Raw genomic sequence first — 23,721 nt, forward strand, 5'->3', positions numbered from 1 at the left:
CTCCTTTCCCCTTCTCAATGCTGGGAGCAGAGGCCTCGGCCTGAATCCTGGCTCCCTACTCAGGGGCTGTGAGGCTTGGACCCTCTGAGCCTCACTTTCCTCTTCTGTGAAATGGGCATGATGACAGGACCTGCTCCATTGGCTGAACTTGTCTTATATGAAAGGCACCCTCATGGGACAGTGCCGGACACCAGTCAGCATTGGTGTCGCAGCTAAACTGGGCGGAGCACCTGCTGTGCTCCCAGAGGAGAGAGCTGGTGAGCCCCGCGGACGGCTTCAGTGTCCACCATGGGGAGAGCGGGGCGGTCGTGCAGATGAAGAGATGCTATCCCTGTGCAGGCTGGGCTCTGCACCCAGAAGGGCTGGCCATTGCTTCTGTCCCCTGGCTGCAGGGATGTGACAGGCAGTTCTTCAACGCCTCGCTGCAGTTCGCCAACATGGACATTTTAATGGATTACATCAATAGTCACACATTGGAGTTCAATTTATCAATGGAGTATGCCACGCTCAGCGACTACTTCTGGGCTGTGCACTCTGACCAAGTCACCTGGCAGGTCCGAGACCACCGCGACTTCCTGCCCTATTCGTCGGGTAGGAGCCTCTGGGGGTAGAGGGGGATTCGGTGCAAGAGAGATGTCACCAAAGCAGTGGCATGTGGTTTCCCAGTCTCCTCAGCTCCGCCGGTGGAGCGCACACGGCCACTGGTGCACAGAGAACCCTGCCTCCCCCACCTGCCTAGTGTGGACTGCCTAGGCTGGGGACAGAGGCGCGCTCAGCGCTGCCCACTGTTCCTTTGCTGGTTCCTTTCTTTCACAAGAGAGGCTTGAGTGATATCCAGAGGCATCCTTGATTTCTGGTGGGGCACTGGCGGGGGTTGGTCATGCCTCTTGGGGACTTCGTCATGCCATGACCTTTGTGTCCAGGGTGAGGAGAGTGGTTTCAGGGATCTCAGCTCCCAACGGCTCTGCCAGCCTGCCCCCATGGACAATCAGAGGGACCTGGTGGAAGGCATGCCTCTCCAGACCCTGAATTTCCTCAGAGGCACACAGGGGCAGCCAGCACTCCAGCCCTTCCATTCCATGTCCTGACTTCTGGGCCCTCATCCGTCTACATCCTCCTCTGAAGTCCTCCAGGGCCCCTCCACACAGGCCATCTCAGGGGCCCAGGTGCTCACTGGGATTCTTTCCTCGTCACAGTCCTTCAGCACTCGGGCCTCTCCAGTCCTGCCCCAGCTCAGCCTGCCCTGCCAGATGCCCAGGCCTTCCAGGGATCTCATACCATTGCTGATCTGGCTGGACCAGGAACCCTGAGATCACTCGCTGGCCTAGGCTGTGTCCCTGGGGACCCAGGCAGAGCCATCTCTGACCTCATCTTCCTCAGCATTTCCCAAGTGGAGTTCAGGGGCCTCTAAGGGCAGGACCTCCCACCGACTCCTGGCCTTTTTCTCCTAGACATGCATCACGCCTGGACTGGATTCTATGCCTCCCGAAGTGCGCTCAAGGCACTGGCGAGGCGAGCCAGCAGTCTGCTGTACGCCGGGGAGTCCATGTTCACACGCTACGTGCTGTTGGCTCCCCACCCATACCTGGACCCGGCCTGGGGCCTGCAGCAGCTCCAGCAGCTCCGCTGGGCCGTCTCCGAGGTAACACAATGCCTCCCAGAGACAGGACAGGATTGGCTATTCCGGGGCTGCGTGCTTCAGCCTCCCTAGGTCAGCACACCTCCCAGTCCCTAGTCACCACAGGACTCTTTTACAGATGAGAACACTGAGGTCGCCTTTGGTCACAAGACCATGCGTGATGAAGCTGCCCCAAGGCTAGGACCATGGCCTGCCAGGGTCCAGCTGTGGTTCAGTAAGATTTAAAGCCAGACTGCCCCAGAGCAGAAAGGGCAAAGTGGAGCAGCATTGGTATCCAACAATCCTGGCTGGATTCACATCTCAGCTCAGCTCTATGAGCTCAGGATTTCCCTCTCTGAGTTCGAATTTCCTCCTTGAAAAATGAGAACTGCATGCTCACTCAGGACACTAATGGGACAGTTGAATGTGATAATACACATATGCTGGTGGGCTCTGTGGCCGACACAAAGGAAGTTGTTCATAAATCTCCATCTTTCTTATTCCCCACTGTGCAGAAGGGAAACTGAGACCCAAGATCTCCTATAACTTGTCTCCTCTCCAGTCAGAAATGGGCCACACAGACCATGAGATTCATAGTCACTAAAGGGAATTGCTGGCAGGACCAGTCATTGTGTGGGGTGTGATGGGATTGACTTTAGCATCCATCAGGGTGGGCGGACACATGGCTGCACCCCACAAGGACTCAAGTTTCCCTTCTGGGAAGAGGAGACCATCCATCCTACATGGTGCAGATGAGTACCAGGCCATGTGTGGGGCTTGTCTGGAGCAGGTTATCAGCACTTATGGGATGACAGGGTAACAGAGGGTAGCTGGGCAGGGTCCTTTCCAGAAGTCTGTTTTCTGTCCAGCATCAGGGACACAGCTTGTGTTTTCCCAAGGTCAAGAACACTTGGGCAAGATCATCAGCCTCTCTGACCTCAGTTTCCTCTTCTGTAAAGAGGGAGGACAGAGAAGGCAATGGCACCCCACTCCAGTACTTTTGCCTAGATAATCCCATGGATGGAGGAGCCTGGTAGGCTGCAGCCCATGGGGTCGCTAGAGTCAGACACGACTGAGCGACTTCACTTTCACTTTTCACTTTCATGCACTGGAGAAGGAAATGGCAACCCACTCCAGTGTTCTTGCCTGGAGAATCCCAGGGATGGGGGAGTCTGGTGGGCTGCCGTTTATGGGGTCGCACAGAGTCAGACACGACTAAAGAGACGCAGCAGCAGCAAAGAGGGAGGAATCCCCAATTCTCCAGCAGCACCTGCTGAGAGGGAAGCAGAGTCAGGCCCCTGTGGGCATCAGGACAGCAGGTGCTGAGCAGAGGCTGGCCTGACCCCACTCTTGTCCTGCTCCTGTGGGGACCCAGGTCCAGCACCACGACGCCATCACTGGAACTCATGTCCCAAATGTGGGTGACATGTTTGTGGAGCACCTGAGCACCGGGATGCAAGGGGTGCACAAGCTGATGGCCTCCATCATCCAGGACATGTCTCCAGCCCACTCAGGTAAGCGAGGCCCCTGGGGGCACAGTGGGCCATGGCAGGTGTCCGCCCCAGTCTGGGAAGAGAGCCTGAGGGTCAGGGGATGGGCTAGGACACCTGAGCTTCAGACTCGAGTCCTGTTCAGGGGAGGCTCTCATTTTGGCATGAGCTGGGCAGTTGGCTTAAATCTCAACATTCAGAAAAAGAAGATCATGGCATCCAGTCCCATCACTTCATGGGAAATAGATGGGGAAACAGCGGAAACAGTATCAGATTTTATTTTTCTGGGCTCCAAAATCACGGCAGATGGTGACTGCAGCCATGAAATTAAAAGACGCTTACTCCTTGGAAGGAAAGTTATGACCAACCTAGATGGCATATTCAAAAGCAGAGACATTACTTTGCCAACAAAGGTTCGTCTAGTCAAGGCTATGGTTTTTCCTGTGGTCATGTATGGCTGTGAGAGTTGGACTGTGAAGAAGGCTGAGCGCCAAAGAATTGATGCTTTTGAACTGTGGTGTTGGAGAAGACTCTTGAGAGTCCCTTGGACTGCAAGGAGATCCAACCAGTCCATTCTGAAGGAGATCAGCCCTGAGATTTCTTTGGAAGGAATGATGCTAAGGCTGAAACTCCAGTACTTGGGCCACCTGATGCGAAGAGTTGATTCATTGGAAAAGACTCTGATGCTGGGAGGGATTGGGGGCAGGAGGAGAAGGGGACGACAGAGGATGAGATGGCTGGATGGCATCACTGACTCGATGGACGTGAGTCTGAGTGAACTCCAGGAGTTGGTGATGGACAGGGAGGCCTGGCGTGCTGCGATTCATGGGGCCGCAAAGAGTCGGACACGACTGAACGACGGATCTAATCTGATCTGAACTGGGCAGGTGACTTCACTTCACTGAGCCGTTTCCTCTCTGTGACTGAGGAAGGCCTAATTGCTGTCTCCAACTAGAGGCAGGAAAAAAATGGTAATGCAGTGTGGATGTTGCCAAGCACACTGCTTGCACAATTCAGTGTAAAACCTCACACATCCTGAAAGCTGGAAGTGTTACTGTCCTCCCTTTGTAGCTGAGGGCACACATGGAATGGAGATCGTGGAGCTGCCCAGGGTCACACAGGGAGGACGGTCCCCATACCCCTGAGCTGCCCAGGGTCACACAGGGAGGATGGTCCCCATACCCCTAAGCTGCCCTGGGTCACACAGGTAGGAATGGTCCCCATACCCCTGAGCTGCCCACGGTCACACAGGTAGGAATGGTCCCCACACCCCTGAGCTGCCCAGGGTCACACAGGTAGGAATGGTCCCCATACCCCTGAGCTGCCCAGGGTCACACAGGTAGGAATGGTCCCCATACCCCTGAGCTGCCCACGGTCACACAGGTAGGAATAGTCCCCACGCCCCTGGGCTGCCCAGGGTCACACAGGTAGGAATGGTACCCATACCCCTGTGCTGCCCAGTTCCACAGACAGGATGTATGCATTCTTTTGACATTGTGGGCTTCACAGGTAGAGGATGAGTGGTCACCCCGTTTGCCTGGAGCTGAGGGGATTCATCCCTGCAAATCCTGGGCAATCAGAGATAGGGGTCTTCCCTGCAGGAGCATGTGGCCCGCCCACCTTCCCAGGATCCACACTCACCCTGCTCTCTCTCACTGTGCTCTCCCCACTCTGCCTCACCCCTCACCTGCCCAGCTCTGCCCTCTTCTCCGTGTCTGTGTTCAGTCCCATCTTACCTTCAGACACTGGAAGGGGCCTGGGGTCAGGAGTGCAGCAGACTGGAATCCTGTTCACAGGGACTGGGGTCGGGAGGGGATGACGGACATAGAAAGGGAGGTAGAACGGGGTCCTTCCAGTGTCTGGTGAGTCCAGCCATTCCCATGAGCTCACGGGGGCAGCTCCCCAAGGAAGGGGCAGGTGGAGACTCCAGAAAGACATCCAGCCATGGGAACTGCCTGGGCAGAGGCCGGGGACTGGACAGCGTGTGCAGTGTTCACGGATCTGGGAGTCATTGGATGTGGCCATAGATGGTCACCTGGGGTTGGGGCTAGAGCAGAAAGAGAATCCAGGTTCATAGCAAAGAGGGCTCCACTGCTGACCTTGGTGATTGACCTTGACCCTCCAAGCTCCAGAGAATTGTCTGTACATTGCCAAGCTCTCCAGCTTTGGAGCCAGGCCGTAGGACGTGGGTCACCTTGGACACCTAACCCTTTGCTCTAGACCTCAGTCTTCTCACCAGTAATGCTGGCTGAACAGTAGAGATGAGTGAGGAGCTCAAGGGCCCTCATCTCTAGGGGCATGCTCCCCCATCCCGCCTAGGAATCAGGACCCAGCTTGAACAGATGAGGAGGGGGTTGGACATCAGAGCCCATGTGTCTGTCTGTCCTTCCCCTGGGCCTCTGCAGAGCTGGTCTCACCTGCCTCAGATTCTCTTGTTCCGAGGGGCACCAAGGGTGAAGGTTGGGTCAGGTACAGCAGTAGATCCTGTTCTCTGCAGGCCCAGAGCCTGGGGGTCACTTTGCAGTGGTCTACAACCCGCTGGCCTGGACGGTCACCACCATCATCACCCTGACTGTGGACTTCCCCAAAGTCAGCATCACAGATGAGTCAGGCCTCCCTGTGCCTGCACAGGTAAGGGGCACATCCCATCTATGGTGCATGCCCTGTTGCTGCCCCTGCTCTGCACAGGCCCCCAGATGTGGGCATCTAAGGGGAAGATGTGACACGCTGCCCTGACTGTGAGGAGTGTCCTATGAGTGAGTCACCAACAGGGTCAGTGGATCCACCCAGTGGACTGACCCTTCCCGTTGCGTATCTGAGTTGACCAGAATCCGCCTGTAATGCAAAGCCACAAGAAAGATGGGTTCGATACCTGGTCAGGAATATCCACTGCATGAACGCATGGCAACCCACTCCAGTACTCTTGACTGGAGAATCCCATGGGCAGAGAGCCTGGTGGGCTACAGTTGATGGGGTCACCAAGAGTCAGACAACACTGAGGTGACTTGGTGTATAAGTATACATGACCCTGTATAAATTTCTACTTCCCATGCGGAAGCCAGCAATGGTCTACATTGTGCATCTTTATGGAGGTGCTGTCGTAGGGGCAGGCCCCAGCTATGACACCCACATCCTGTGTGGTCCCTGCTCATCTCCTTCCCAGACCTGGAGCTAGACTTGATTATAGAGGTGACCCTCCTGTTACCAAGCCAGGCCTTCCTTGGGGAGATGGATCGAGTAATGCCATTAGTCAGCCATTCAGCAAACACTCCTGAAAGCCTGTGCTGGGCTTGGTCCCAGATGAGTGCTCATCCCTGGACTCGGGAGCCATCCTGGGATTCAAGGAGCAGAAACAGAAATGGACAGTTAAGGCCTGGGGTAATGACCAGGCAGCCAGGGCAGTGATCCTTAGCTGAGACAGATGAGGAAGATTCCTCTATGTCAGGGTCAGGGGAGGGAAGGGTGTTGGGTGCAGTAGACCCAACATGGAACATCTCCCTTCCCCACCCAAAGGCACCACCCACCAAGCCAAAATGCTCTTTCTTAAATACTACTGAACACCTAGTATGTGTCAGGCGTTACTCTAGGCACTGGAGGAACTTTCATAACCAAGTAGACAAAAGTTCCTGCACGCGGGGGGGCTCCTATTCCAGTGCGGGATCCAGGCAAGAAGAAAATCAGAAAGTATAGGAGTGACAGATGACAGTTGTGGTGGAGGAAAACATCGGGACAGGTTAGGGGTGTGGGGTGAGGATAGGTGTCTCCTTTAGTTCAGAGAAAGGCCAGGCTGGAGCCTGCGAGGAGCCACATGGGCTTGCTCATAGCCCCCCAAGCCCTCCCGCAAGACCCAGAAGTGCCACTTGCTCCCCAGAGACTGAAGAACCTCCTGCATGGACCCAGTGTCCTCATCCAGTCCCTTTCCCTGAGTCAGATGACGTGCAGCTAGAGAAAGGCTTGCAGGGTGACCTGGAAACCTCCCTCCTTGGAGAAATCAGAGGATTAAGAGACGAGGGAGCCCCTCTAAAGAGGTGGAACACTGTGAGCAGTCTCAGAGGCAGGAACAGGAGGGAGTGTGGGAGGAGGGCAGGTGGTTTGCAGCCCCAGTAGAGAAGGAGGAAGAAGGGAGAGGAGATTGGACCCAGTTGAGCAGGGAGGGTGCAGGAGGGGAGCCCAGCTCAGCCCAGTGTTGGATGACCCAGCTGTCTCTGTGTCAAGCGAGCACTCTGCCCACCAGGTGTGTAAGGCCAGGATTTCCAAGGAGACTGAGGCACCTTCCATCCCTGACATCCATCATTCATCCCGTGCTTCGGGTCTTGCAGGTCCAGCGCTCGAAGGAGATGCCCTCTGCCTATGACCTGCACGTGCTGACCACGATCCCAGGACTCAGTTACCGGCACTACAGCATCCGGCCCAGCAGGAGTTCCCAGGAGGAAACTGGGGAGCCTGAGCCCTTTGTGGCCAAAACCACGCAGTTTGGAGGCCGACTCAGGAGATACGGTGGGCAGGTGGGCAGGAGCCTGGTGCCTGTGAAAAATGACTGCTACATCGTCTTCCTGGACCTGGACACCAACCTGATGCACAGCATCTGGGAGAGGTGAGGTGCAGTCATCGCTGCCTCTGAGGCCAGGAGGACCCTGGGACCTGGGCATGTGATGCCCTACTTGGATCTCCATTTCCTCAGCCAAGGGCGAGGGTGTGATGGTGGTGAAGCTCCCTGTAGTGCATCGAGCTCTATTTCTAAGTGTGTGAGTCTAGGCCAGGACACAGAAGCAGCCAGGACCTACAGGATCCAGCAGAGGTGGTCAGGGGGAGAGTGCGGGGAGCAGCAGAAATGGGGTGCAGCCCCAGAACTTCTGAGTCTCCCTGGTCAGGCTGGGAAAGGTGCAGTCAGCACTGTGGAATTAGGCTCCATCATGGCTCAGGCCCCACACATCTGTCACCTTGATCAAGCCCTGGTGACTCGAACCTCCTTTCTGTCTCTCGGGACTGGCCTACACTGACGTATCATGCAATGAGATTATACCATATGGGGTTCTTGGCAGGCTGCCTTCTTTCAATTGTCCAAGTTTCCAACTTTCAGGCACATTGCAGGGTCAATGAGACCCCTCATTCTTCCTGCAGACACAATAATATTCTGTTGTACAGATAGACCACTTTCATCCTGTTGAAGGGTCTCTGTTCACCCCTGGTTCCTGGCTGGCATCTCCATGGAGCCTCTGTGAGCCTGGTTCCAGCATGAGGATGACATGTTTTCTGTCATGATGACACGGCTTTCTCTTTCCTCTGTTTGCAGGCGGAGTAACCGAAAGGTATACATGACCCAGCAGTTCATGGAGTATCACGCAAACAGTGATGTCTGGCAAGGCCCCGTTTCAGACAATTATGTGTTCACACCCAGTGGTAGAGCAGAGCCAGCGTGGGAGGCTGTGAGGATGGAGATCGTGGAGGGGCCGCTGGTGACTGAGATCCGGCAGTACTTCTACAGGTGAGGGCAGCCCCCTGGTTGTGCTCAGCACATGGAGGTGCTCACAGGCAGATGAATGGGGAAATGAGGGCCCGTCATGCTTCAGACACCCAGCTGCTGGACCTGGGCTTGGCACATGGTCCTTTCTCCACGGAAGTTCGATTAAGTCATGAGCTGCTCCACTCTGCAGTCCAGTCTCTGCAGTCCTGCTCTGCTTGCCTGCTCTGTGTCACCTTGGTGGTACCTAAGTCTAGAGGCGGGACAGGAGCCCACGGTGACAGTGACCAACGCAGGACAGCAGTTCTTGTGTTTTCATTAGCAGGACAGACAGAGCCCCCAGGCGTGGCTGGGTGCCCAGAACCTTCAGGGAACCGGGTCCCTCTTGTTCTATTGCCCAAGCAGTCTCCCCACCCCGCTGGCTGCAGGAAGGATGGAGGGAGGGAAGCAGAAGGAGAGGAAGGAAGAAACGAGAAGTGTGAGGCATCCAGAAGGCTCCCCAGGCTTGACCTACCTCTCCTGCTTCTCCTCCAGGGAGGTGAACGACGGTGAGCCCACTTTCACCATCTACTCCCGGCTGGCCCGTGGATCCCAGGGCTCTGACGGGGCGCTGCTCTGCCATCACATAGAGCAGGAGTACCGGGTGGGCCCCTTGGAGCTGAACCGCGAGGCCATCCTGAGGACAAGCACCAGCCTGAACACGGGGCGGGTCCTGTACTCGGACAACAATGGCTACCAGATGCAGCGCAGGCCGTACAGGAACTACAAGAACAACACCATTGCTCGGGTATGCCCTGAGCTGTCCTGGAGTGTGGTTGCTGTAGACCCAATCTTGATGGCCATTTTCCAGAAAGCAGGAGAGTTCCCTTAGGTCCAGAGAGTCTCCAGAGCCCCGCTGCCCTGAGTCTGCCCCTAGGGCCTGTGGCCAGGCTTGTTCAGACCAGGTGTCAGAGCTCTGGGGCCACCGTGGATGAGCTGTGTCCCTGAGGTCCCTTATGTGCCCCACAGGTCCTGCTCAGTCAGATGGATGACCGACTGGAGGTTGCTTGAGGATTAAGCATGTGGTGCTTGTCTAGGCCTCAATGGGGTGTGACCCTCCTTGGCTGCTCAGAGTAGTGCCTCAGCCTGTCTTCCAGGGAGAACGGATTAGGGGCTGAACTCCAAAATCAATCAGCTCCCAGGGTCTCACCCTCTGGAGGCATAACCTTGGGCAAGTCCCTGGGTGTCCCTCTGCCTCAGTGCTCTCCTGGGAAGAGAGCGACTTCCCCCTGAGCTGTGCTGAGGCCTGGGATGATCAGGGGCAGCACCGCGCTGGGCGCCTCCTGAGCCTTCCTCTAGTCAGTTGTCTCTCCTTCCAGAGGGACCCGGAGAAGGGGTGTGGTTCCTCCCTGCTCTGTCTTCCTTGAGCTTCTGTCAGTTCATCTCTACAGCTGGTCTTCACACACTGTGCCCTGGGCTCCAGAGGGTCCAGGGCTACCAGCCCCGGATCTCTTCCTCCAAAACAGGAAAGGGCAGGGCTGTGTGAGTGTTTTCCAACCCAGACACCAACCCCTCTCTATTTGGGAACCCCTGGCTGGGGGCCATCTCAGGCTGGACTGGCACAAGTGCCTCATTGTCTCCCTGCACCAGGGGGACCTTTTGGGCACATTTTATATATGGGGAAACTGAGGCTTGTGCAGGCTGGGTCCCCCAGAGCATAAGGTCAGGAAGCAGTGGAGCTGGATTGAATCCCAGTGTGTTCATCTCACAAGTCAGAGCCCCTCCCATCACTACTGTGCCACTTTGGGCTGCTGCTGTGCCTATGCAGGAGGCTGCCTGGGGCCAGAGGGAGACCCCAGATCTGCTGGCTGACCTGGCCCACTGCCCCCACCACCAGCCTGCCAATATTTCTGTCCGCAGAATTACTACCCCATGGTGCAATCAGCCTTCATCCAGGACAGACGAAGCAGGCTGGTGCTGCTGTCCGATCAGGCGCACGGCGTCTCCAGCCAAAGGAACGGTCAGGTGGAGGTAGGAGGAGGCCCCGCTGGTCACTCTTGGGGATCCCAGGGCCCAGGCAGGCCCGGTCAGACAGTTGTACCCTGCAGGTCATGCTCCACCGTCGGCTGGTGAACAACGATCCGGGAAACATCGCTGTTGATCTCACACTGAACGACGCCTCGGTCGTCTACCCAGTGTTCTGGCTCCTGTTGGGATCCAGGGCCCTCACCAGTGGCCTGCGCCAGAGGAGCGGGCTGGCGCTGCAGCACCAGCCCATCGTGATGCTCAGAAAGATGAACGGTAAGGTGGGGGTCCTTTCACTTCACCTGCCATCACTAACCCCAGGGGAGCCCACCTTCCCAGGGATGGGGCTGAGCTCGTATTGGTAGCTAATGGTGAATGATGTTGATTTGTGATCTCTGAAGAAGAAGATTTAGCTTTGGGATCAGGGCCCAGGCTTGATCACTCAGACCTTTTGTGTAGCTGAAGCTTCATTACACTGAAAAATGACAGAGAAAGCCTCTGACGTAGACATCAGAACGCGGAGGGGGAGAACCCCACCTGGTAGTCATATCAAGCCTTTATACATTTTTACCAGACCCACTCCCACAAGTGACATCTTAAATGAACAAGGTTAGAACCAACAAGAGAGAGGTCTTACCAGACTGACTGCCACAAGTAAGTCTTAAGATAAGATTAGTCAGAAGGAGAAACATGTTCTGGAGCACGATACTTTTTTATTGTATAATCATGAGTATAGAGTTTAAAGAAAAACATACTCTTGAGCAAGATGAGTTGTTTTGTTGTGTAATCATTAGCTCTGGGCTTAAAGAAAGTTAGTCTTAAAGATTGCTGTCATAACACCTCACAGTTTAAGTAAAAACATCTTTTGGGTCTAAGACAAAGAAATGTAGAAAAAAAATGTTTGTCCATTTCTTCTCCTCCAGGACCCTGGACCACTTATCTCTCAGTACCTGCCAGGATCTGGGCTACTTCGGGGTAGGAAGGGACCAGAGTCCTCACATCCAGGCCCCTCATTTTAAATGTGGGCAACCTGAGGTGCACAGAGGTTCAGTGACTCCTTCAAGGTCATACAGCTAGTAGGTTCACAGCCGGGACTTACTGCAATGCCCTCCTTACCTCTGTTCCCTCAATCTCCTCTATTTCCTTCTCTGAGCACACTTCCTACTTCTTCCTATGATATATGTCACATTCAGGTCTGGTTGCTCAGCATTTAAAAGACCGGCTTTGTCTGAATTAAGTGCATTGTCACCAAGTGAGGGTGATTCTATTCTATGTCCTGATCTGCAAGTTTTATGAGTTGCCTCTCCTGAGGCTTCTGTAAATTTCCTTCACTACAGTTGGGTAGCATAGCTAAATAGTTGAACATGAAATAGTTTAAACAATGAGTGCATTTGAAAGTATTTGAAGATGCTACTATAGAGAATCCTTCAAATTTTATAGACATAAACACAAAGTGTGTATTTGTCCATTCTCTCTACAGGCATACCTCAACATATATGCATTTCTTTTCTTTTTTTTTTTGAGCATTAAAGATAGTGCATTGTTTACAAATTGAAGGTTTGCTACATCTTGCATGCAGCATGGTCATCTGCACTGCTCGTTCAACAGCATTTGCTCAGTTCACATCAATGTATCACATTTTGCTATTTCCCACAGTATCCAAATATTTTTCATTATTACTATAATTGCTATAGGATTAGTGATCTTTGACATTGTTCCTGCAGAAAGATTGCTAATCACTGAAGTCTCACCTGAGGTAACCTTTTTTTAACAAGAAAGCTTTTAAAATCTAATGTATATATAAACTGTTTCTCTTAGACATAATGCTACTGCACACAATAGATTATAGTAAAGTGTAAACATAAATTTTATATGTATATGAAACCAAGATACTCCTGTCTGGCTTTATTACAGTATTTGACTTATTTCAGTGGATGGAGTCAAACCCACATTAATTCCAAATTTTTCCTGTAATCCTTAACCTGTTTTCTATTTCTCATCACTTGCAGAAGTTTTGATGAGGGCGTGATTTTAGGTTTTCCCTGTTTGAGATTTAGGCTAGACTTCCACAAGGCATTAGCAAGAAGGCGGGTGGTGGCTGACTCATTCACTGAGCATTTGCTGAGTGCCTGACATACGCTGCAGACTGTTACTGCACTTGACCCAGCTCTTGTCCTGAAGGATTTCTCAGGGGCTCTACTGGGGAACAAGCCATGGGGATCCAACTTCAGGGTGAAGAGGGATTAGAGGTCACGAGAGACCTGATGTCTGTATGTTTGGTGGAGTTTGCAACCCCAGACCAGGTGGCGTACAGTGATCAACTTCAAGAGATAACAGTTGATGTTCTCTTGTTTGGAAGTAAAGAGACTGAAGCGGTAGGTACTTGGGGCGGATGTGGGGAAGCAAGTGGAATGGAAGGATGAGCTGGACAAGAGGCTGGGGCAGGAGGGAGACAGGGTAGCTCTGGGCCTCTTGGGAGCAGGTGGTCATGTCCATCTCTTCCGGCACTGTCAGGAGCTGCCTGCCCAGCCACGCCTGTGTCCAGGGGCAGATTCCGAGGAGAGGGACGGGTTTGGCCAGCTGGGCTGGGACTGCTCCTGTGTCAGCCAGGGGTTCCTTCCTGGCAGCAGAGAGGATGTTGCCGTGGTGAGAAAGCTCCATGTGTGTGGCCAGCTCCATCCACGGTCCCGTCCGTGGCTGTGGCCAGCTCCATCCACGGTCCCGTCCGTGGCTGTGGCCAGCTCCATCCACGGTCCCGTCCGTGGCTGTGGCCAGCTCCATCCACGGTCCCGTCCGTGGCTGTGGCCAGCTCCATCCACGGTCCCGTCCATGGCTGTGGCTAGCTCCACCCCAGGTTCAGCCCTGGGCTCTTCCACCTGCACAGAGAGAAACCAAAGGTGCTGAGACGGGGCCAGAGGAGCCTTTATTCTGGGGCAGACGCACCTGAGGGAAGGGTAGCGTGTATTGCTTCCTCGCGTGCTGGGCCCTTCATGCGCTGTCCACCCTCTCTTTCCGTCACCTGAGCTTCTCTGTCTTCAGACCTTGTTTCTCCTCATGTCTGGGAGGTGGCTGTGAACAACTCTGGGACCAAAGGAACTGAGACGCCTGTGTCAAGGGCAGAAATCCCAGGAAAGGCTCTGATTGGCCCTGATCGAATCACGTGACCCAAGCCTGACCAATCACTGAGTCCTGGGAACTGTTAAGGGATGGCGGCTCCACCTGGAGCCCAGAGTTGAACAAAGCATCTCCTGGGAGAGGAGGGCTGAGTCCCTCTGGGCAGAGGCAGCGACAGATGACAGCACGGGAGTTGGCGTCTGAGACCTTGTTCACAGAGCAGGTCTCTGTGTGAACTCCCTGCAAGTTCTGGAAGAAATGGCGTCTTCTCCCTTGGCCCATCTCCCAGTCTGCAGTTTGAACGGGCTGGACCAGAGATTCAAGGCAGGCTGGGGCTTTTGCACCAACAGGTCCTTCAGGCTGCCTGCCGTGTGGGCCACAGGTGGGAGGGAGTGAGATCAGATGAAGTGGGGGACTTAGTGTGGCAAGCTGTGAGTGTCAGGAGGAGAGTTGGGCCCAAAGCCTCTCCTTGTTGTCCATCTGCCTTTCAGAGATTGCCCCGCGTGGCTCAGGCTCCAGGCAGCAAGAGGCTGTGACGCTGCCCCCAAGCGTCCACCTGCAGATCCTCAGCATCCCCGGCTGGAAGTACAGCTCAAACCACACAGAGCACCTGCGGACTCTGCAGAAAGGTGCGGCAGGTGTTCAGATGTCCAGACTCACTCCTGCCTCCACATGTCAGCCCGGTCCCCCAGCCCATCACTAGACAGAGGGGCTTTCCTCAGAGTCGTCCAGGCTCTGTGAGGTCCTGATTCTTCCAGGGTCTTCTCCTGGAGCCTCTTACACCAGTGTCCCGCCTGAATTTTGGGCTCAGGCATGACTTTGATGAGGTTCTGTTCCTACCTTGAAAAATGATTCTAATGTCAGGCATTGCGGATTGAGCCATGGATAATACAGGAAACATCCCTGGGCTCGGGGGGGTCCCTGTCTACAGAGGCAAGCAGGCAGTTCATCAGACAGCAATGACATTGATCCGAGGAAAGTCCCAGCTGGGCATCACTGAGGGCTTCCTGGTGGAGGCAACACCTTCTAGAAACGAATAGGTCCTGTGCCCCATCCCTGCGCATTTAGGCTCTGAGCAGTTCCAGGGCAGGGCTGACCATGCCCCTGCCACTGCTGTGTCCCCAAAGTCGCACTCAGGGCCTAGGACGTTCCCATATTAGTGTCAGCCCAGACAGACAGCCCAGAACAGAGAGAAGTCAAGGCCAGATGTTACCTTTATGCCTGATAAGCTGGATCTTTGAAAGACTGGCTCACGCCTGCAGCCACGTGGCTTCCTGACCCTGACCTCCAGCATCCCTGCACCACTGCCCACCTGACACATCTGATGGGGTGGACGGGGTTCCCAGAAGCAGCAGAGTCATTTGGCTCCAACGTGTGTGTGTGTGTGTGTGTGTGTGTGAGTGTATGGCCAAGCCGCTGAGAAAGCACCTCCTAGAGGCTGCTTGTACTGAATGAAGTAAAGGAGACACGGGCTGGGCCAAGCAAGACCCTCTTCCCAGGGAGTGAGTAAGAAGCTGAGCGAGCGGAGCACTGGGGATGGCAGGAGGGCCGCCTGCCTCCCCAGGAACAAACAACCCCCGTATCATCATCACCTGCATCACCATTGCCATCATCTCCAGCATCATTTTCCAGTGGCAGAAATCCTTCCCTGATTCTCGAGCTCCAGTCCCTAAACCCATCACCTGAACGGAGACAAGAGACTTTGCAGACCTCTTATGCTGCAGTAACAAGGAGCCCACACGCTCTCTGTCCTCACACAGCACAGTTCATTTCGACCCCTTGCTCTGTGGGATCAGCAGGGTGGCCCTTCTCATTTGTTCTCCAACGTCCAGAGATGGAGGCTCTATTATGACACGTTTCCTAGGTCTTGGCGGCATGACCTGACACATTACCTTTGCAATGTTGACTCATCTTCAGGGTTACAAGGCCACACTCCCCTTCACAGGGGAAGGGCAGGGAGAATCTTCCAGAGAACAGGAGGCTGGAGGGACAGGCCCAATGAGAACCTCACCAGTGAATAAGAATGAAGACTTTCCAGACTTCAGCAACGGCCCCAGTGTGGGCGGTGGGGGGCAGTAGCTTTGGCTGCACGTGGGGTGGATCCTCCCCCCTCCTTCTTTATGCACACCGGCTGTGTGTCTGGGAAAGTGCCCGCCCCTCTCTGAGCCTTGTTTGGCTCATCTGCGAAGTGGGGCAGTGTTAGCTGCCTCCGAGGGAGGGGGAAGATGTGAAAGGGAGGTGAGAGTGTAAAGAGCCAGGCCAAGACTGTCCTCATGCCACCTTCCTTCTGTCCCCAAGACGGAAAGCACGAGGCCAAGGCAGACCTCCACCGTGTCCTGCTGCGGCTCCAGCACCTGCATGAGGTGGACCAGGACCCCGTGCTGTCTCGGCCTGTGACGGTGAACCTGCAGGTCACCTGCCCCTCCCGTGTCCTGCTGTGACATCACTGAGTCAGGCCCCAGGAGGAGGCACCCTTGGGAGACAAACCCTGGTGACCGGGTGTTTGCTGGGGCGGCCCCACCTGCCCGCCACCTGCTGGGAGTGCTGATCCAGCTCGGCCCTGGGGGGTCAGCTCCTCCCAGCCTTAGTTCCTCATCTGTAAAATATGACTGTCCCGCCTCCCGCAGGGACTTCCACTACAATGAATGTGGGGGATCATGGGCCCTGGGCCCTGGTGTGGCCTCCCTTCTTTGTCGGGTTCTCTGCTCAGATCTTCGGTCTGGGTGCTCACCCCTCCCTGTGCTCTGTCCTGCAGTCTGTGCTGTGGGGACTGGGCTCCGTGGTGTCCGTGGAGGAGCGCTCACTCACAGGGACCTGGGACGTGAGTGAGATGCATCGCTGGACCTGGAGCACGCAGGACCCTCACGGCCACAGAGGTTCGGGCTCCCTGGTCCTGACCCTGCCCTGGGTAGCCAGCCAGACCCCAGATCTGCCCCTAAGGCCTGTGTGACCTGGAGCTGGCCATCCTTCTCTGGGTCTCACCCTTCCTGAATCAGCCACAGAAGGTTATAAACTCTAGGCTTCAGGTCAGTCTCCACATGCCAGAGCCCCAGATAGGTTGTGTGTATGTGTATGCATGCACTTGTGCATCCAAGACCACAACCCTCTGCGGCCTTGAGTGAGCCCCAAACTTTAGGTGCACCCCCAGGTGTTCTGACGGTTGCCCTGCTGTGCATTATGCTGCACACACACAGACTGCTTCTTGCCTGGAAATATTTGCCTCTGCTGTTCCTTCTGCCTGGAAATCCATTGCCCCTTTATCTGGGCCTCCCCTGACTCACGCACCAGGTCCAGGGCTGAGTCAGGAGCCTCCCTTGCTCTCCCCTCTCCCTCACTTTGCTCTGTCCCATTTATCTCCTTTTTTGTCTACTGCACACAGCATAGTCTGGTTGCATAGGTAGACACTTAGTCAATGTATGATAGACAGATGGATAAAGGGATGGTTTGATAGAAAAAAGGATGGAAGGAAGGAAAAAAAAAGTAGATGGATGATGGACAGATCAATAGTTGAGTGATGGATGGATGGAAAGAGGAAGGAAGGAAGGAAAGAGAATGCATGAAAGATGAATGAAAGGAGGGAAAATGGACAGAACATGGACTGTTCTAGGGATGTTGGTTGAACAGATAGATAGGAGGATGCAGGATGGAGGGCCGTATGAAAGGATGGAAGAGTGTGTGGTGGATGGTTGGATGTTTGTATGGATGGATGGATAGAGGGATGGATGCAGAAGCAAGTTTCATCCCAAGGAGGAAGCCTAAACCCCAGGGTGTGTCTAAGGACAGCCCATTGAGATCAAGGGCAGGGCCCCCTCATGGCCTCAGTGAGAAGGCTCTTATGCACATATATGGGGCCACAACCCATGGAGAAACAAGACCAAGCAGGCCCAGAGCCCCCAGTACATGCCTTGACTGTGCTGTGCCTTCAGGGGAGGCCAGAAATGAGAGGCCCCCCGGCAGTGCAGTCCTGTCAAGAGGGGTCAGCTGAGGGCTGTATCCACAGTGGGAGCCACAGACGCAGCAGGAGCCCTGTTGCCAGAGGGATGCTGGGAGGAGGGGACCTCGGGAAGCAGGTGGTCCAGGGGCTGTGCTGGACAGACCCTTTCTGCTCCCAGGCAACTCCAGTCAGCCCTCGCCACCACCAGGAGGCCCCGAGGTCACCATCTACCCGAAGGAGATCCGGACGTTCTTCATTCGCTTTCAAGAGCAGTGAGCTCTTGGCAGATTCTTGGTCCCAGGACACAGGAAAGCAGCCTACAGGGATGAGGGGAAAGCTGCCAATCTGGTGGGCTAACGGCAGAAAATGGATGGATGGGGGGTGTTCTGACTTCTTAAATAAAATTGCATTAAGGACCTGTGTCTTCCCCTGCCCACTGGAGCCAGCCCTCTCTCTCCTCTCCTATCATAGACAGTAGCTTCACACACGCTCACACTCAGGCTTCACTTGCAAGAGTCAAAGCCATGAAGTTCTCCCAAAGACAGAAGGAAATAATCCACAGTGATACCAAAATGCATCTGCCTGCATCCTGCCAGATCTCAGCAAGTCCACTAGTGTTAACACTGGCCCTGCTGTGTCCTGGGCACCTTCATGGGCTCATCGCGGGGTGGAGATGCCCCTGCTGTGGAGGGATATGCCTAAGATATACGGGAGGGAGCTTCAGCACTGGCCTACTGACCCGGATGTGTGATGCCAAGCTCTGTGTCCAGTCTCATACTCTTGCCCTGGCCCCTGGGCACACCTGCCCTACAGGAAGTTCCTACAGCTCAGGCCACTGAAAGATGGAAGGAAATCATGTGGCAAGTGAAACACGGAAAACCCAGTGTAAGGATTATTAATATTAAAGATCCCACTGGGCTCATAATTTCAGGACCACGAACAGCAGCCACCTCAGGACGCTGTGTTTCTGGTGACCATTATGAGACAGAGCAGGACACGGAGGGGGTCTGGAGCTGGTGGGTACCCTCAGAAGGGTTGGCACAAGAAGGGGAGAAGAAGAGATGGCAGGAGCAGATGAACATATGAAAGCGTGTCAGTGCCATGCAGCTGTGTCCTCTGTGCCCGGGTTCTGCACTGGGGTTGCCTGCCTTGGTATGAAGCCCATTTTATGCAAGACAAGCTGAACGGGAATGGGTAGAGAGGAAGGTTCTCAAAATGTGGATGTTTGACTCTGCTCTGAGAAACTTTTCCTTCTCCCCAGCCCCCAAATGCCCTCTGTTGGGGGCAGAGCTGTCTGAACTCCCCTGCTCCCCAGGGATGCCCTATAGAGCTAGACAAAGCCCTGGAAGCCAGCTCCAAGGAGGAAAATAGAGCTGCTCCCTGTGTGATCTTGACATGAATGGAGGACTGACTTTCTGATTCAAGCTGCCTCACCCAAAGCAGGAACAATAACCTCCCCTCTGGACACTAAAGACCTTAAACTGCAGGAGTGTGGATGGACTTGAAAACCCTGCCTACCCATCTCCCAGCCCCAGAGTGAGATTAGAGGCGAGATGGCCAGGGAGAGGGAACAGGTGGAGTTATAAAGAGATGAAGCCAGAGCAGAGAGAGAGAAAGAGCCTGCAGGACCCAGCCTTGCCCTGGCTCTCCTCCCACACCATGGCCCAGGACCAGCCATCTCCCCAGCACCCTGTGCCCTCCACCCCTCCTGGAGGAAGCCCTCCAGGGTCCTCTGAGCACCTCCAAACCACCAGAGCAGATTCTCCTGTGGGCAGAGCCACCACGGCCAAGTCCTGTCTCCCCACAAGGACGTCCTGGGGGCAGCATAACTCGTGCCCCTCGCCTCCAGCACAGAGCCTGGCACAGAGTCAGGGTTCAGTGGCTGTTAACTGATGGAAACTTGAGAATGGGGTGCAGGGTAGCCTTGCAGCCTGGGGTGGGGTGGACCTGCTGTGTATGAGGAGAGTTATCTCTGTGGTCAGGCACTGGGGGAGGGGGGGTGGGTACTTACATCTCAAACAGCTTAGTATCCAAACCACCCTATGGACAGACCTACGAGTGCCCACTGTACAGGTCAGGAGCCCGGGGCTCTGAGTCAGGCTGTCAGGAGGTGTGCACTGTCCTGCTCCAGGGGTGAGGGACTCGCTCACACAGCAGGTGGAGGTGAAGTTGGGAGGAGCTGCTGAGCTGAGCTTTATATGCTGTGCTGTGGGTATCACCCATGTCGTCCATGGTAGAAGGGGGACAGCCATGTCCATGACAGTTACATCCCTGAGTTCTTTCCCTCAAAAGATCAAGAGGTCCTGCTTTGTTCCTGGAGCTGATCCAGCAAAGGACATAATGGACCCATGAGCCTGTCTGGCGGGTGAGGAGGGTGTGGACCAAGCACACAGGTTAATACAGAATAATATTCTTCAGTAAACGCTATGGAGGCGGGAGGGGAGGCCCAGAGAAAGTCTCTCACAGATGAGGTGACATAAAGGAGGAACAGCGCCCTGCCAGACAGGAAGTAGGGGAAGATGCTTCCCAGCAGAGGGAGCAGCACCTCAGAGCCTGAGCTGGGAAAGGGCTCAAGCCCTGGCCCTGCAGCTGCGGTGCTGGGAGGATGGGCTCCTTCCCGGCCAGGAGCAGAGGCCAGGACTCAGCAGAGGAAAAGGGTCGTGAGGATGGGGGCAGTGGAGCGTCCAGCAGCTTCAGGGTGGACTGAGCAGAAGAGTGCGTGGGAGGTGAGGCCAGAAAGGCGGGGGGGACATGTGCTGGAGGGCCCAGGTGCAGGCTTCGGGTCAGGCTCCCAGAGGGCAGACACGGGAGCTATGGAAGGCTGGAAGCTAGAGGATGCCGGGCCCTGCTGCTGTAGGGTGGATCTTGGCACTGGGTGCAGCCCAGGCAGTCTGCCCATCAGGGCATCCTGAGCCCCAGGCTGGTCACACGCCCTAGAGGACAGACAGCGACATGTCCCCAAGAACACACGGAAGTGGTGCTGGTGGGTCCATCGTGCAGACTCCCACGCAGCACAGAGTAGGGTCAGGCTGCTCCTTCTCTGGAACACCCAGCACAAGTCATGCTTCACGCTGTCACGATTCACTATGGCCCAGATCAGGAAGAGGTCACAGGCCACACGCCCACGTGTGACACTGGGGACAAGCTGGCGCTGCTGTGGGGTCCTGCCAGGACCATGTGTTCCCATGGTGCCCGGGCTCAGCGTGCAGTTCATGGTGCATCTAGTTGGAGCTGAACACCTGTGCATGAGCCTTTTTACTTGACAACACTTAGCTGCCAGGAACCAAGGTCAAGTGTCCCAGAACCTCAAGTAACCTCTTCCACTGGACCACTGGCATGACAGAGCCTGACCCAGAAGGAACCATTCCTGTGCTGTAGCCTGTCCCTGGAAGGAAATGCTACCTTCTCTTGAAGTGTGTTAGTCACTCAGTCATGTCTGACTCTGTGATCCAAAGGATGGTAGCCCACCAGGCTCCCCTGTCCATGGAATTCTCAAGACAAGAATACTGGAGTGAGTAGCCATTCCTTTCTCGAGGGGATCTTCCCTATCCAGGGATTGAACCCCAGTCTCCTGCATTGCAGGCAGATTCTTTACCATCTGAGCCACCTACTGGTAAAGAACCTGCCTGCCGATGCCGGAGATATAAACGATTCAAGTTAGATCCCTGGGTTGGATAGATACCCTGGAAGAGGGCATGGCAACACATTGCAGTATTCTTGCCTGGAGAGTCCCATGGACAGAGCACTGGAGTCTATAGGGTCCCCAAGAATTGTACTTGACTAAAGCGGTTTAGCAAGCACCTGGTGAAGGACAGAGAGCCTTGAGGCTCTTACAGAAGCTGCCCTAACTCTCCAGGGGTCTTCTGGTCTCCAAATCTGTGAGATAATACATGTCTGCTGTTTAAGACCCTCAATGGGAGGAAAGTGCTGGTCGAGTCAAGTCAGGTGGGTACCAGGGAGGGGATGGGAGAGAGAGGATGGAGACCTGCTTGGAGACCATGTTCTCCAGATTTATATGCTGGAGGAGAAGAAAAGGTGGCCAGAAGGGAGAGTGAGTCTCAGGTCTGGCAGCAATATTAAGAGCCACTCAAGCATTTGGGTGCCAGACAGAAGAGCCCACTCCCTTGCTCCTGAGTGAGGGGTACAGAGACCCTCAGGAAAACTCTGGCCCCTGCAGGTGCATCACCTCTCCCACTGTCCTCCAGGAAGGAGGCCCTGTGGTTGTCATCTCACGTGCATTCCCTCAGGGCCCCAGCTCCTCTAAGGACGTCCCATTTTACATGTGGGCTGCCGAGACCCAGAGAGCTTAGTCTTCTTGCCAAGGTCACTATCCCTGATCCAGACTTAATTTTGAGTTTCAGGCCTTCTTGCTCCTCCACTAGTTGGGCAACCTGGGGTTCAGTTCAGTTCAGTCACTCAGTCGTGTCCAACTCTTTGCGACCCCATGAATTGCAGCACGCCAGGCCTCCCTGTCCATCACCAACTCCCGGAGTTCACCCAAACTCATGTCCATTGAGTCAGTGATGCCATCCAGCCATCTCATCCTCTGTCGTCCCCTTCTCCTGCTGCCCCCAATCCCTCCCAGCATCAGAGTTTTTTCCAATGAGTCAACTCTTCGCATGAGGTGGCCAAAGTACTGGAGTTTCAGCTTTAGCATCAGTCCTTCCAAAGAAATCCCAGGGCTGATCTCCTTCAGAATGGACTGGTTGGATCTCCTTGCAGTCCAAGGGACACTCAAGAGTCTTCTCCAACACCACGGTTCAAAAGCATCAATTCTTCGGCGCTCAGCGTTCTTCACAGTCCAACTCTCATATCCACACATGACCACTGGAAAAACCATAGCCTTGACTAGATGAACCGTTGTTGGCAAAGTAATGTCTCTGCTTTTGAATATGCTATCTAGGTTGGTCATAACTTTCCTTCCAAGAAGTAAGTGTCTTTCAATTGCATGGCTGCAGTCACCATCTGCATTGATTTAGGAGCCCAAAAAATAAAGTCTGGCACTGTTTTTACTGTTGCCCCATCTATTTCCCATGAAGTGATGGGACCAGATGCCATGATCTTAGTTTTCTGAATGTTGAGCTTTAAGCCAACTTTTTTATTCTCCTCTTTCACTTTCATCAAGAGGCTTTGGAGTTCCTCTCCACTTTCTGCCATAAGGGTGGTGTTATCTGCATATCTGAGGTTATTGATATTTCTCCTGGCAATCCTGATTCCAGCTTGTGCTTCTTCCAGCCCAGCATTTCTCATGATGTACTCTGCATAGAAGTTAAAGAAGCAGGGTGACAATATACAGCCTTGACGTACTCCTTCTCCTATTTGGAACCAGTCTGTTTTTCCATGTCCAGTTCTAAGTGTTGCTTCCTGACCTGCATATAGGTTTCTCAAGAGGCAGGTCAGGTGGTCTGGTATTCCCATCTCTTGAAGAGTTTTCCACAGTTTATTGTTATCCACACAGTCAAAGACTTTGACATAGTCAATAAAGCAGAAATAGATGTTTTTCTCTGCTTTATATGCAGACATCTGCAAATAGATGTCTCTCTTGCTTTTTCCATGATCCAGAGGATGTTGGCAATTTGAACTCTGGTTCCTTTGCTTTTTCTAAAACCAGCTTGAACATCTGGAAGTTCATGGTTCACATATTGCTGAAGCCTGGCTTGGAGAATTTTGAGCATTACTTTACTAGAGTGTGAGATGAGTGCAATTGTGCAGTAGTTTGAGTATTCTTTGGCATTGCAACCTCGAGTAGTCAGGTCTTATTTGTGAGAGCCCACTGTTCTCCTTAAAAGAGAGATTACAATTGCTATTGCAAGGCTCAGTCTGGGGGTTCATGTGAAGGAGAGTGTATCACAGTGGGCGTCCTGGTGGTGGCAGGCCCCACACTGAGTGTTACGTTTTGCAGGGCAGTGTCAAGGAGCCAGTCCAGTGGGTTGGGGGCAGGGAAAGGTAAGATGCCCAGTATGAAATACCAGGAGAGGCCTAAGGGAGGGGCATGAGGACTGGGGTGAGGAGATCCAGGACCGGCCAGAGGGAAGCTGGCAGTCTTCCCAGGGGAGGCGGTATTTGGGGTTTGTCTAAAGACGAATGGTCAGGAAACCGC

The 23,721-nt window shown here is 54.3% G+C and overlaps 1 pseudogene; it reads left to right on the top strand.

Annotated features, from left to right (window-relative positions):
• LOC102408883 overlaps positions 1-18,103 on the top strand; it is a 40,470-nt pseudogene extending 22,367 nt beyond the window's left edge.
• The last annotated feature ends 5,618 nt before the right edge of the window (positions 18,104-23,721 follow it).

Source organism: Bubalus bubalis, chromosome 7 (genome assembly GCF_019923935.1).
Source record: "Bubalus bubalis isolate 160015118507 breed Murrah chromosome 7, NDDB_SH_1, whole genome shotgun sequence".
In the NCBI taxonomy this organism is placed as follows: Eukaryota; Metazoa; Chordata; class Mammalia; order Artiodactyla; family Bovidae; genus Bubalus; species Bubalus bubalis.